Source organism: Oncorhynchus mykiss, chromosome 22 (genome assembly GCF_013265735.2).
Source record: "Oncorhynchus mykiss isolate Arlee chromosome 22, USDA_OmykA_1.1, whole genome shotgun sequence".
Taxonomy (NCBI): Eukaryota; Metazoa; Chordata; class Actinopteri; order Salmoniformes; family Salmonidae; genus Oncorhynchus; species Oncorhynchus mykiss.
Genome location: NC_048586.1, coordinates 40,213,119 through 40,227,130, shown reverse-complemented (window position 1 = coordinate 40,227,130; position 14,012 = coordinate 40,213,119). Strand labels below are relative to the sequence as shown.

The 14,012-nt window shown below is 44.8% G+C and overlaps 1 pseudogene; it reads right to left on the bottom strand.

Annotated features, from left to right (window-relative positions):
- Nucleotides 1-11,111, bottom strand: part of LOC110502148 — a 47,447-nt pseudogene extending 36,336 nt beyond the window's left edge.
- Between the last annotated feature and the right edge of the window lie 2,901 nt (nucleotides 11,112-14,012).

Below are 14,012 nucleotides of genomic sequence, written 5' to 3'. Positions count from 1 at the left end.
GTGGGGACCACCGGCCAGTCTGAATCAGAGGAGACAGCAGAGGAGGTCTGGGGGACCACCGGCCAGTCTGAATCAGAGGAGACAGCAGAGGAGGTCTGGGGGACCACCGACCAGTCTGAATCAGAGGAGACAGCAGAGGAGGTCTGGGGGACCACCGACCAGTCTGAATCAGAGGAGACAGCAGAGGAGGTCTGGGGGACCACTGGCCAGTCTGAATCAGAGGAGACAGCAGAGGAGGTCTGGGGGACCACCGGCCAGTCTGAATCAGAGGAGACAGCAGAGGAGGTCTGGGGGACCACCGGCCAGTCTGAATCAGAGGAAACAGGCATGATGATGATGATGATGATTCAGTGTACTGTCACAGTGTATATCCTCAACCTCATTATTGATGGGATTCCAGTTCAGGTTCAGACCAATGTTTTTCTATTACAGAACCCTTCAGGAATTGACTGGGTGGATGTCTGAGTAGATGTCTATTAAAATGGACAAATACCACATGAACTTAAAGTGACAGAGATGTAAATGGATTTGATTCCAATCGATGCTGTGCTTGTTACTGTGTCCCATTAGGTAGCAATCGAAGGTGTTATAATCTGGGGTCTTATTCATCGGGGCACACCGAAGCAAAAGGGAAAACAGAAAATATATAGTTTTTTACTGGACTAGTTCAGTCCATTTTCTTCTGTTTGTTGCGTTATGAATTGGACCATGTTCTCACCGGAAGACTAGGTAGTTTAGAATTGGTCCTAATGATACATCTGTTGTTGTTTCCCCTATTGGGGAGTAATAGAAAGAGTAACAATCAATCAATCTAGCTAAAATCTGGTTCTTCTCACCCATAGACGAGGTCGTTGTTCTCCCAACGGTATCTCATCCCCAGGACAAACTTCTGCCAGAGGTGAGCCACGGCCCGGACCCCTCCAAGGTAGAAGTTAACCAGACACAGAGCCAGGAGGTACGCTACACTGTTACTAGGAGCAGACTTCGGCTGGTTGTACAGGCTCTGAGGGGGGTGGGGGAGTACAATCATCACACAGTATTGCAGAAAATGACACTAATCAAATCTTTTTTTCTGACATTTTCTTGACAATTGGAAATTGTATTTCTGAGTTTAATCAGACAAGTTCAAGTATTTCAAAATGTTTCTCCAATGGCATAACTACTGAACACAGCCCTGGAGTGCAGTGTGACACAGTGACTACTGAACACAGCCCTGGAGTGCAGTGTGACACAGTGACTACTGAACACAGCCCTGGAGTGCAGTGGGACACAGTGATAGGGTGGTAAAGCACAGACAGCAGACCTACATAGTCGTCAGAATCCTTCTCTTCTGGTTCCCCGTCGGTGTGTGATGGAGCAGCCTTTCTCTCGCTGTTCTCTGATGACTGTTTACCTGTGGCTGCGTCTGGGAAGAGATACTGACACCATACACACACAAATATAAGCTTACATACTCTCGTACATGGGAACATCCATTTCCTTACCTTGACACAAAACATCTCTGAAGGAACAATCCTGCTATGAACCGAGCGTCTGATTTGAATGTTTTATCTAACAACTGTCTGACTTACCACTGAGCCTCTAACACAGGGTTTCCTAAACTCGGTCCTACCCCAGCACTACACAAAGCTTGATGATGTTGAGATTTCAATCAGCTGTGTAGTGCTAGGGTAAACAATAAAACGTGTGCTGGGGGGGGGGGGGGGGGGGGGGGGGCTAGACCAATGGTTTGGGAAAACCTGGTCTAGGCCAATGGCAGTGTGAGCAAGTAGGGAATAAGGTACTGCTTGAGCAATAGCTTCACGGCTGATCAAGAAGCTGTTCACACAGCAGGGCCAGTAACTGAGGAGTCTGGCTGAAGACTCTCCTGCTCTCCTCTTGTGTAGTATGATGTCAGCCAGCCTAAATCACCATATGCCTTTAGAAGGTAAGAGTGTGTGTGTGTCTGTGTGTCCGTTGTCATGCCTGCTCTCTCTCACCAGCAGTATAGAGTTGAGCACGTCATTTCTGAGCGGTGATTCGTCAATGCGGCGGTGGCGGCGTTAGCGTTAGCGGGCGCTGTGCACCATGTTGGAGACAGACAGCTTGGGGATGGGCACGGCTGTGGGCTCCGTCAGTTTAGACAGGGCTGATGTCGTCTAATGAGGAGAGAGTGGAGGGGGAGGGACAGAGAAGCCATTCACAGGGAGGGTGTGAGGGTGGGCTCTGACTGAGAAGAGAGCGTAATTCTCCCTTCACAAGCAAACAACAAGCCAAGAGTCCAGAGTGGCTTCTACTTCCCATCCTCTGCACTGACGTCTGCACAAATCCCCCTAGGGAATACACCATATTGGTGTCCACATCACCAACAAACTAACATGGTCCGTGCACACCAAGACAGTCGTGAAGAGGGCACAACAAAACCTATTCCCCCTCAGGAGACTGAAAATATTTCGCATGGGTCCTCAGATCCTCAAAAGGTTCTACATCTGCACCATCGAGAGCATCACTGCCTGGTGTAGCAACTGCTCGGCCTCCGACCACAAGGCACTACAGAGGGTAGTGCGCACAGCCCAGAACATCACTGGGGCCAAGCTTCCTGCCATCCAGGGCCTCTATACCAGGCGGTGTCAGAGGAAGGCTCTAAACATTGTCAAAGTCTCCAGCCACCCTAGTCATAGACTGTTCTCTCTGCTTCCGCAAGGCAAGCAGTACCGGAGCGCAAAGTCTTGGTCCAAGAGGCTTCTTAACAGCTCTTACCCCCAAGCCATAAGACTCCTGAACATCTAATCAAATGGCTACCCAGACTATTTGCATTGCCCCTCCCACCCTTTTACACCACTGCTACTCTCTGTTGTTATCATTTATGCATAGTCAATTTAATAACTCTACCTACATGTACATATTACCTCAATTACCTCGACTAATCAGTACCCCCGCACATTGACTCTGTATATAGCCTCGCTATTGTTATTTTACTGCTGCTCTTTAATTACTTGTTACCTTTATTTCTTATTTGTATTTTTTTAAACTGCATTGTTGGTTAGGGGCTCGTAAGTAAGCATTTCACTGTACTACATCTGTTGTATTCAGCGCATGTTACTAATAAAATTTGATGTTGGAAAATTAAAGAAAGAGATGTTAAGACTATTGAGATACACCCCAGTAGCCATAGAACACATTACCTTCCTCCTCAAATGGACCTCTTCCCAGAATCTCCTCTGACTCCTTCTTGGAGCACAGCCTAAAGAACTCTGTCAGGAAGTCACCTGGGATGGAGAAGATGAGATCATCACTAGTTACCATAGCCACAAAGTCATAAAACCCGCTTATTTCTACAATTTATCTTCTTAAAATGTGATTTTAGACCTACTCCTAACCTAAACCCCTAACCTTAACCAAACTGCTAACCGTTTGCCTAACCCTAACCTTAAAGATGCACTATGCAGACATTTTTACTTTCATACATTTTTAAGATATAGCCAATTTTGACTTTGTGGATGTGGTAGCAAGTGACAACCAGAAGATGACGTTTATTTCAAATTCTAAAAGCTTTTTTTTGTCCATCAAATTTGACACTGAGTAAGTCAACATCTGAGTGAGCCTTTGGAACTCCCTTTGTATACATCTGATGGATGAGGGAGCATTTTCAACCACGTTACATGGACATTCATAATATTCTATAGGATTTCTATAATATAGGATCAGTCATTTCTGTGAGGGGGGTCTAACTAACCGAGCAAGCACGTGGGGTTGTCTGTGCTCCTGACTCGGACTGACAAATGAGGGGCCTGGAGTGGGTCCAGGTCACAGTGAGGTCGCACAGAGAGCACATAAGGTCAGACCACACAGGGGAGGGAGGTAAACTGGCCCTGGATCAGATCAGTGGTTCACATTTACCATTATTGTAAAGATTAGGCTTGAATATAGGCTATTAAACATGGGGCTCTGACGGGAAGAGAAGAGTCATTGTTATTGTGGTTTACTTTACAACCAGATATTGACCTGGCGTTCATTTAGAGACTATATAGTGGAAAGTAATTACCTGATAATTATCTATTGACTTTTTGCTTTATTTTGGATCCTTGAAATAAGAACCACTGAGTATCAGTTGCCATATAATATATATTACCCAGCCAGTCAGTCAGTCAGGGAGGGTACCATTTCAGTTGACAAGTTGACCCGAGGCAAGTCACATCTTCTCTAAAACCCCAAAATATTATATCTAACATTTCTACCCCAGAACACCCTAAGGGGATTCACCAATAAATACAGCCAGCAAAATAAACCCCAAAAACAGTCTTTGAAAGAGGACCATCTTGTTTTTGACAGGCTAATCTAAATGTTTCTGCATCCAGGTGCAGAAATCTCTGACTCCCTTCAAAAGAAACTCTTTATACAATGGAGCTCAAGCACATTTAGGATGGAGGGACTTGAAGAAAAACACCGTTAATATGAAGCGATGGCTCACCGAGCACCATTTCATCACTAAACTGAAAAGCGTAAAATCATTCGGCATGAATTAATTTCAGCTTTAATGCAGTTGAACGAGCGAGCGGTGTTGCTGGGGCTGAGGTACTTGTTATATCCTCTCCCACACACCTCCTCCACAATCGCCCTCTCAACACCTACACTGTCTGGCACACAGGATATTAATATGGGGAACAACCTTTCAGTGTTCCAAAGGTATGGAGAACTTGTTTTACTGACCTGGATGTTCTTTCTTTCTCTCCATCTACCTCAATGCCCACTTGCTTTATAAGCTCAACCAGGATAGTGATTCTATTTATTGAAAATGACACCTCTATATTTGCTGTCATTTGGTAAGAGGACAAACAATGTTTTTGATAGATCGTATCTCAGGCTGTTAAGATGTTCCATCAATGTGTGTCAACCAGCAGGTCAGAGGGGAGGGAGGGAGTGTGGTGGTTGACACTCACGAGTACACGTCGTTATCCACCATGATACCTTCTGTCGGGTGGGGCCAGGTGGTCAATAGGTGAAGCTCACTGAGACAACAATGAAAGAAAATACAAATTTGTTTGTTTTGCTTTATAAACGTCTCACTATAAGCTACAGTTTGGTCAATAATGAATTAAAGGCTCATGCCAAAGACGTCAAGAATACACGTGAACAATGAGATAAATCTCTAAATCAAGCATGCTTTGACATGTCGTCATGGCTACATCAGTCCTACCTGATTGGATCCTCACACGCTCCGAACTGCAGCTTCCCAAACTCCACCCCTCCTACCTCCCCTCTGAGGAGACCGTCGAAGTCTGGAGGCAACGGAAAAAAACACACACAAAAAACACACTTTCACCTTTTACAGTTCAATCATGACTTTGATTCAACTTCCAATACTTTCCCTTAGAGGTAGCAAGAAGAACCAAAACTGTGAACACTTCCTATGCTTTTTCATCCTCAATGCCTTGAAGGCAGGCAAATTCATAACAGTACAAACTAAAGGACCAAATATACTCTTGTGTCAAATATAAAAACCTCAAATTGACCCTCCACCCACTGCCATTCCTCTCAGGTCCCATTCAAGAGGAGCAGAAATATTGTCAGTTTGTGTGAGCCGTTTAAAAAGCTCTCTGACCTCCGACCTTGTACCGCCTTCCCTGCACCACTCAAAGATTCAAGCATCTATTTGCAACACTAAAATGTACCCCGGAGAGCAGCACTTAATATAACTGTGGGAAGAACCATCCACTATTGAATTTGGAGCAAAGAGAGAGTGAGTGGATTATATCAGTTTGCTAAAATGTTGGTCACGAGCACGTAGGCGGTGAACGACCAAAGCTTCCAAAACGCCCTGTGGGGTACGAAATTATTGACACCCTTGATAATGATGACTGTATAAACTGAATAATTAAAATACTGAGCTATAATGTATGCTATTTTGCTTCCACCGGTCCTGGGGCCCTTGTCAACAGCGTCATTGAAATTTACAGAGTACCAGGATATTTTAGCCAAAAACCTGCTTGCCTCTGCCAGGAGGCTAAAATTGGACGCAAGTGGATCTTCCAGCAAGACAATAACCCCAAGCACACATCAAAATCCACAAAGAAATGGTTAATTGACCACAAAATAACACATTTTGCAATGGCCATCTCAGTCTCTGGACTTGAAACCCATTGAAAACCTGTGGTTTGAATTGAGGAGGGCCGTCCATAAGAGCAGACGAATGATATCAAGCATCTGGAAGGATTATGTAAGGAGGAATGGTCTAAGATCCCTCCTAATGTGTTCTCCAACTCATTAAACATTTGAGAAAAAGGCTGAGTACCATTATCCTCACAAGGTGAGCTATTGAAAGGTACTGAAAACAGGGGTGTCAATCATTTTGACCCCTCCCTTGTTGAGAGAGAAAAAGTATTATTTGTTAAACAATATATTTTTCTCTGAGCAATTGTATTAATATGCAATTATATCATTTCCACTTTTTTTTTTTGCATACAATATAGGTCAGTATTTTTATGATTTATTTTATTCGGTCATTTTTTCTCATCTTTATGAAGAGTGTCAATAACCTCAGACCCCACTGTATGTCTAGCACCTTCTAGATTTCTGACTTGATATATCAGTTGCCCTCCTTCCTGTTTCATATTTTGTGGTTTTACTGAACAGATAGGATGTGGTTTTACTGAACATATAGGATGTGGTTTTACTGAACAGACAGGATGTGGTTTTACTGAACAGATAGGATGTGGTTTTACTGAACAGATAGAATGTGGTTTTACTGAACATATAGGATGTGGTTTTACTGAACAGATAGGATGTGGTTTTACTGAACAGATAGGATGTGGTTTTACTCAACAGATAGGATGTGGTTTTACTGAACAGATAGGATGTGGTTTTACTGAACAGATAGGATGTGGTTTTACTGAACAGATAGGATGTGGTTTTACTCAACAGATAGGATGTGGTTTTACTGAACAGATAGGATGTGGTTTTACTGAACAGATAGGATGTGGTTTTATAAAAGCAGACAGGTAAGGTAGGAGTGCGACTGGGCTGGATTCAAACCCACATCGACTCTGGTATATAAGTGTGCCGGAGTTAGCGGCACGAATAACTAGACACATTCCTTCCTGTTTCGTGGGCTGAGTGGTTGTTGTGTGTACCTGGGGGCAGCTGAGGCCAGGAGTACTGCTGCCAGTCCTGCAGGACGTACGTGAAGCGGATAGCGATGTTGATGGGAGGACGAGGAGACAGGGGACAGACCTGAAGAACAACAGAGGAAATAGAAACATAAATAGAGACAAGGTTATGTAATATCTTGTGCTATCCATCATATCTATCAGGGGGCTGGGTACCCAGACAAAGGTTCAGCCTAGTGCTGGACAACAACAAAAAACATACTTAATGAAGATTCGCCTTTGAAAGTGAATCTTAGTCAAACACTAGGCTTACTCTCATTCAGGGAAACTGGACCTACAGTTAGTCTGGGGTGACCCATGTGAAAGAGCTAAAAGGTTCATGTTAGGCATGAAGTCAATTAGACCAGGTCCTTCCATACTCACCGTCTTGGACTTAAAGATGTCCAGCAGGCCTGAGAGGTGGTTGTATTGTCTGGGCACCTTGCGGAGGTGGACCATCTCAAGGTCTGTACGCGCCCCCGGTCCCTGGCACTCCCCATGGTACATCCTCCTCCACTTCTGCTGGACCTGAACAAACATCGGCACCTGGCTGTACGGCATCCACAGGGGAAATAGAGGACTTTAAAAAAGGGAAGGTCACTTCAAACGTTGATGTTTTGTGGGAGAGCAGCCACACGTTGAAATCCTGTGGCTACTGTAACTACTCTCTGTTCTTGTGTCAAGATGAGTTAGTCACATGCCATCGGCAGTTAAGATCCAGCTATAGAAAGATTCCCGATTTGACTAATCTTTCAATTGGTTTGGGATTGAGGCATACATTTGGACCTGCACCACAGATGACGTTTGATTTTGAATTGACTTTAGAGACATGCCAGGAATCTCTGGTATCCATGTGGAAGAGCAGCCACAGGACTGAAATCCTGTAACTCCCTCCACAACCCTATTCTACCACCACAGCTACACAGCAGCACCTGGTGCACAGTAGAGGAACTACAGACAAAACATACGCCACCTAGTGGATTGAACAAGTAAATAATTTAATCATAAGCTTTGTTCCATTTTTTACATTTACGTCAGTCATCTAGCAGACGCTCTTATGCAGAGCGACTTTCAGTAATGAGCACATACATTTTCATACTTTTTTCCACCCACATACTGACCTTGAATATTATTCTATTCAAAAGTATGTCATACTTTCTCTAATTTGCAGTCACAAAACAACATTATTTGTAATAAATGATACATGCATCAGTGACAGAACACGTGCTCATGAAGCTACGTGCTGATGATCTGATACATGCTTCCTCTTACTCTAACCATGTGTTGTTAATGTCTCTCTGCCACACAGTAAACTCCCAGAGAGACAGTGAAACCAGATGACCTTGCTACAGAGCCACAGAGCTACAGATCTACTGCTACCATCTTCCATTCAGCCCAGTGTTGCCATGGATACCAGCTGACCTACCGCAATAGTGATGCCACGGAGGGCTGTACTTACTTCCCACAGTGTTGCTATTTTAAAACATGGCTTGTGACATTATACAGAAACACACACAAAGAGAATGTTGCAACTAGCTGTGTGAATGTGTAGGAACCTCAGCATAGATTCATGATTAGCTATCATTGGCAGTATCAGCTCTTCTTAAATTTGTCAAAGCAAATTCTGTAACAAATTTGAACTTGATTTTCCAAAAGAACATAAACAGTTGCTGTATAACTGTGACTTATAGCAGTTACTGTTCCCAAAGAGACAGGAATATAATATTAGCTGAATACAGTATTCACTGTTGCTACGGTCACCTACCAGTCTGTTTTGGTAGGCGAGATGGAGCTACGGTCACCTACCAGTCTGTGTTGGCCAGAGAGATGGAGCTACGGTCACCTACCAGTCTGTGTTGGCCAGAGAGATGAAGCTAAGGTCACCTACCAGTCTGTGTTGGCCAGAGAGATGAAACTAAGGTCACCTACCAGTCTGTGTTGGCCAGAGAGATGGAGCTACGGTCATCTACCAGTCTGTGTTGGCCAGAGAGATGAAGCTACTGTCACCTACCAGTCTGTGTTGGCCAAAGAGATGGAGCTACTGTCACCTACCAGCCTGTGTTGGCCAGAGAGATGGAGCTACTGTCACCTACCAGCCTGTGTTGGCCAGAGAGATGGAGCTATGGTCACCTACCAGTCTGTCTAGGCCAGAGAGATGGAGCTACGGTCACCTACTAGTCTGTGTTGGCCAGAGAGATGAAGCTAAGGTCACCTACCAGTCTGTGTTGGCCAGAGAGATGGAGCTATGGTCACCTACCAGTCTGTGTTGGCCAGAGAGATGAAGCTAAGGTCACCTACCAGTCTGTGTTGGCCAGAGAGATGGAGCTATGGTCACCTACCAGTCTGTGTAGGCCAGAGAGATGGAGCTACGGTCACCTACGAGTCTGCATTGGCCAGAGAGATGAAGCTAAGGTCACCTACCAGTCTGTGTTGGCCAGAGAGATGAAGCTACTGTCACCTACCAGTCTGTGTTGGCCAGAGAGATGGAGCTACTGTCACCTACCAGTCTGTGTAGGCCAGAGAGATGGAGCTTCGGTCACCTACCAGTCTGTGTTGGCCAGAGAGATGGAGCTACGGTCACCTACCAGTCTGCATTGGCCAGAGAGATGGAGCTACGGTCACCTACCAGTCTGTGTTGGCCAGAGAGATGGAGCTACGGTCACCTACCAGTCTGTGTTGGCCAGAGAGATGGAGCTACTGTCACCTACCAGCCTGTGTTGGCCAGAGAGATGGAGCTACTGTCACCTACCAGTCTGTGTAGGCCAGAGAGATGGAGCTACTGTCACCTACCAGCCTGTGTTGGCCAGAGAGATGGAGCTATGGTCACCTACCAGTCTGTGTTGGCCAGAGAGATGGAGCAACTGTCACCTACCAGCCTGTGTTGGCCAGAGAGATGGAGCTACTGTCACCTGCCAGTTGTGTTGGCCAGAGAGATGGAGCAACAGTCACCTACCAGCCTGTGTTGGCCAGAGAGATGGAGCTACTGTCACCTACCAGCCTGTGTTGGCCAGAGAGATGGAGCTACTGTCACCTACCAGCCTGTGTTGGCCAGAGAGATGGAGCTACTGTCACCTACCAGCCTGTGTTGGCCAGAGAGATGGAGCTACTGTCACCTACCAGTCTGTGTAGGCCAGAGAGATGGAGCTACTGTCACCTACCAGCCTGTGTTGGCCAGAGAGATGGAGCTATGGTCACCTACCAGTCTGTGTTGGCCAGAGAGATGGAGCAACTGTCACCTACCAGCCTGTGTTGGCCAGAGAGATGGAGCTACTGTCACCTGCCAGTTGTGTTGGCCAGAGAGATGGAGCAACAGTCACCTACCAGCCTGTGTTGGCCAGAGAGATGGAGCTACTGTCACCTACCAGCCTGTGTTGGCCAGAGAGATGGAGCTACTGTCACCTACCAGCCTGTGTTGGCCAGAGAGATGGAGCTACTGTCACCTACCAGCCTGTGTTGGCCAGAGAGATGGAGCTACTGTCACCTACCAGCCTGTGTTGGCCAGAGAGATGGAGCTACTGTCACCTACCAGCCTGTTTTGGCCAGAGAGATGAAGCTAAGGTCACCTACCAGTCTGTGTTGGCCAGAGATGGAGCTACGGTCACCTACCAGTCTGTGTTGGCCAGAGAAATGAAGCTACTGTCGCCTATCAGTCTGTTTTGGTAGGCGAGATGGAGCTACTGTCACCTGCCAGCCTGTTTTGGTAGGCGAGATGGAGCTACTGTCACCTACCAGCCTGTTTTGGTAGGCGAGATGGAGCTACTGTCACCTGCCAGCCTGTTTTGGTAGGCGAGATGGAGCTACTGTCACCTACCAGCCTGTGTTGGCCAGAGAGATGGAGACAGAGCTGAGGAGCAGGTTGCACTTGGACTCACTGATGACTGCCTCCCAGTTGGCCCCAGGGGAGATGACCACAAACTCACACATGCCATACCTGCAAACACAGACTGGATACTTAAAATGTGCAATATGCAGAAATCGCTCTGCCATTTCCAAGTTGCAAAAATGTGAATAGTTTGCCTCATGTCAATTTATATGACAAAACAAGCAGTCATGGTGTGGAGAATCATTGTACCATCTAAACCACTGTGAAATATCTTTCCATAACCAAAAATGTTGTATTTTCAGCTGTTTGAAGCTGGTGTCCCAAATGAAAGTAAAAAGGTACAAAAACTAAACTGAAAATTGGGAAGCATAAAAGCAGCACACATACAGTGAGCTCCTAAAGTAATGGGACAGTGATAGATGTGTTGTTGTTTTGGCTCTGTACTCCAGCACTTTGGATTTCAAATGATACAATGACTATGAGGTTAAAGTGCAACCTGTCAGCTTTAATGTGAGGGTATTTTCATTCATATCGGGTGAACCGTTTACAAATTACAGCACATTGTACATAGTCTGTCCGCTTTTGAGGACCAAAGGAACTAATTCCCTTATATGTGAATTAAAATAGTAAAAAGTTGTGTATTTGGTCCCATATTCATAGAAATGACTACATCGAGCTTGTGACCTACAATTTTGTTGGATGCATTTGCTGTTTGTTTTGCATTGTGTTTGAGATTATTTTGTGACCAATAGAAATGAATGGTAAATAATGTCATTTTGGCGACACTTTTATTGTAAATAAGAATAGAATAAATTTCTACATTAACGTGGTGCTAACATGATTGCAGATAATCCTGAATGAATCGTGAATAATGAGTGAGAAAGTTAGACGCACAAATATCATACCTCCCAAAAATGCCAACCTCCCATGTTATTGTAATGGTGAGAGGTAGCATGTCATGGGAGTATGTTATTTGTACGTTTGTAACTTCCTCACTCATCATCATTATTCACGATTCATTCAGGATGATCCGTAATCATGGTAGCATTCGCATTAATGTAGAAGTGTTTAGAAAACATATTATATTCTTATTTACAATAAAAGTGACTCATAAATGACACAATACATTATTTACCATTGAACAGCAAATGAATCCAACAAATGTGTAGAGCTTGATGTAATCATTACGTGCTATCAATATGGGACCAAATACCTCACTTTTTACTACACATGTGAATTTGTCAGAATAGTTTTGATCCCCATTTCTAAACGGTTATGGATGAAAATACCCTCAAATTAAAGCTGACGGTCTGCACCTTAACCTCAGTCATTGTATCATTACAAATGCAGTGTTGGAGTACAGACACAAAACAACAACATAAAATATCACTGTCCCAATACTTTTGGAGCTCACTGAAGAACAGATCTAATGCTTCCTAGATTTGCTTTCAATTAGAATGACATTAGAATGTCACATTTCTATGTGAATATGGTCAGGTAGCCCAAAAATGACATATTGCTGCTTTAAAATGAGAGCAGACAGCTACTACACCATCTATCAAGTCAGGTCAAACTACAACCTCTATAATATATATTGTAAAACATAGCAGACAGATTTGGTGTTAACAAATATCAATAGCAGTAGTGAATGTCTGTCTTGAGACATTTTAATTCCCATCGTAACATAAAGATTTGTGGTAAATGTTAGAGGTTAGGGAGAGGAGACCTGGATTACTGTACTCATCAGGGATACACGATATATCGGTAAGCATATCGAAATAGGACGATATTAGCAAAAATGCCAACATCGGCCCAATGTCTAGTTTAACGCCGAACTGCAAAACCGATGTCAAAGCTGACGTGCATAAGTTTATAAAGGAAGGTAGATGAAGTAATGACGCCACGGAAAAATACAGCACTACACAGAACACAAGCTAAACAAGTTCAAGTCGAGCAGTCATTTGAAAGAGCAAGACAACGCAAAGGCGAAATCCATTAACCCCAAGATAATGGAATTCATTGCCCTTGACAATCAACCATTCTCTGTCGTGGATGATGTTGACTTTCGCCGACTGGTTGAGCACCAGGGCACACTACCAAGTAGGCGCTACTTGTCAGATGTTACCCTACCAGAGTTACACAGTATTGTTGAAACACACATCCATGAGCTACTTGCTATGGGCGTCACTGCTATCAGCTTCACGGCTGACATTTGGACCAGCGATGTCAGCCCCGTGAGCATGGTGAGTCTGACAGCACAGTGAGTCGACGAGGATTTGTACTGAGGAAAGCAGTATTGCTCAAGAATGTGCTGGTTCTCATACCGCTGCTGCCATTTCAAATGGCATATGAGAACATGTTTGAAACATGAACACACTCCTAGCCCCATTCGAAGAACTGACACGAGAAATAAGCTCATCAACTGTGTCTGCAGCAGACGTGATACCCTCTGTCATGGCATTGAAACACCTGCTCCGTAAAACTGCCCACACAGACAGTGGGGTTAAAACTTGGAAAAATACTCCACAAGAGGCTGTGAACAAGCGATTCGGTGGCATTCTCTCTGAGTCTCTTTACTGTGTCGCCACCATACTCGATACTACGCTACAGGACTGTTTTGCTAGCACAGACTGGAATATGTTCTGGGATTCATCCAATGGCATTGAGGAGTATACCACCTGTCATTGGCTTCATCAATATGTGCATCAACAACATCCCCACAACGACCGTACGTACATATCCCAACCAGAAGCCATGGATTACAGGCAACATCCGCATCGAGCTAAAGGCCAATCCTGACGCTTTCAAGGAGCGGGACACTAATCCGGACACGTATAAGAAATCCCGCTATGCCCTCAGACAAACCATCAAACAAGCAAAGTGTCAATACAGGTTTAAGATTGAATCCTACTACATCGGCTCTGACCTTCGTCGGATGTGGCAGGGCTTGAAAACTATTACAGACTACAAAGGGACACCCAGACGCGAGCTGCCCAGTGACACAAGCTGAATGCCTTTTATGCTCACTTCGAGGTGAGCAACACTGAAGCATGCACGATAGCACC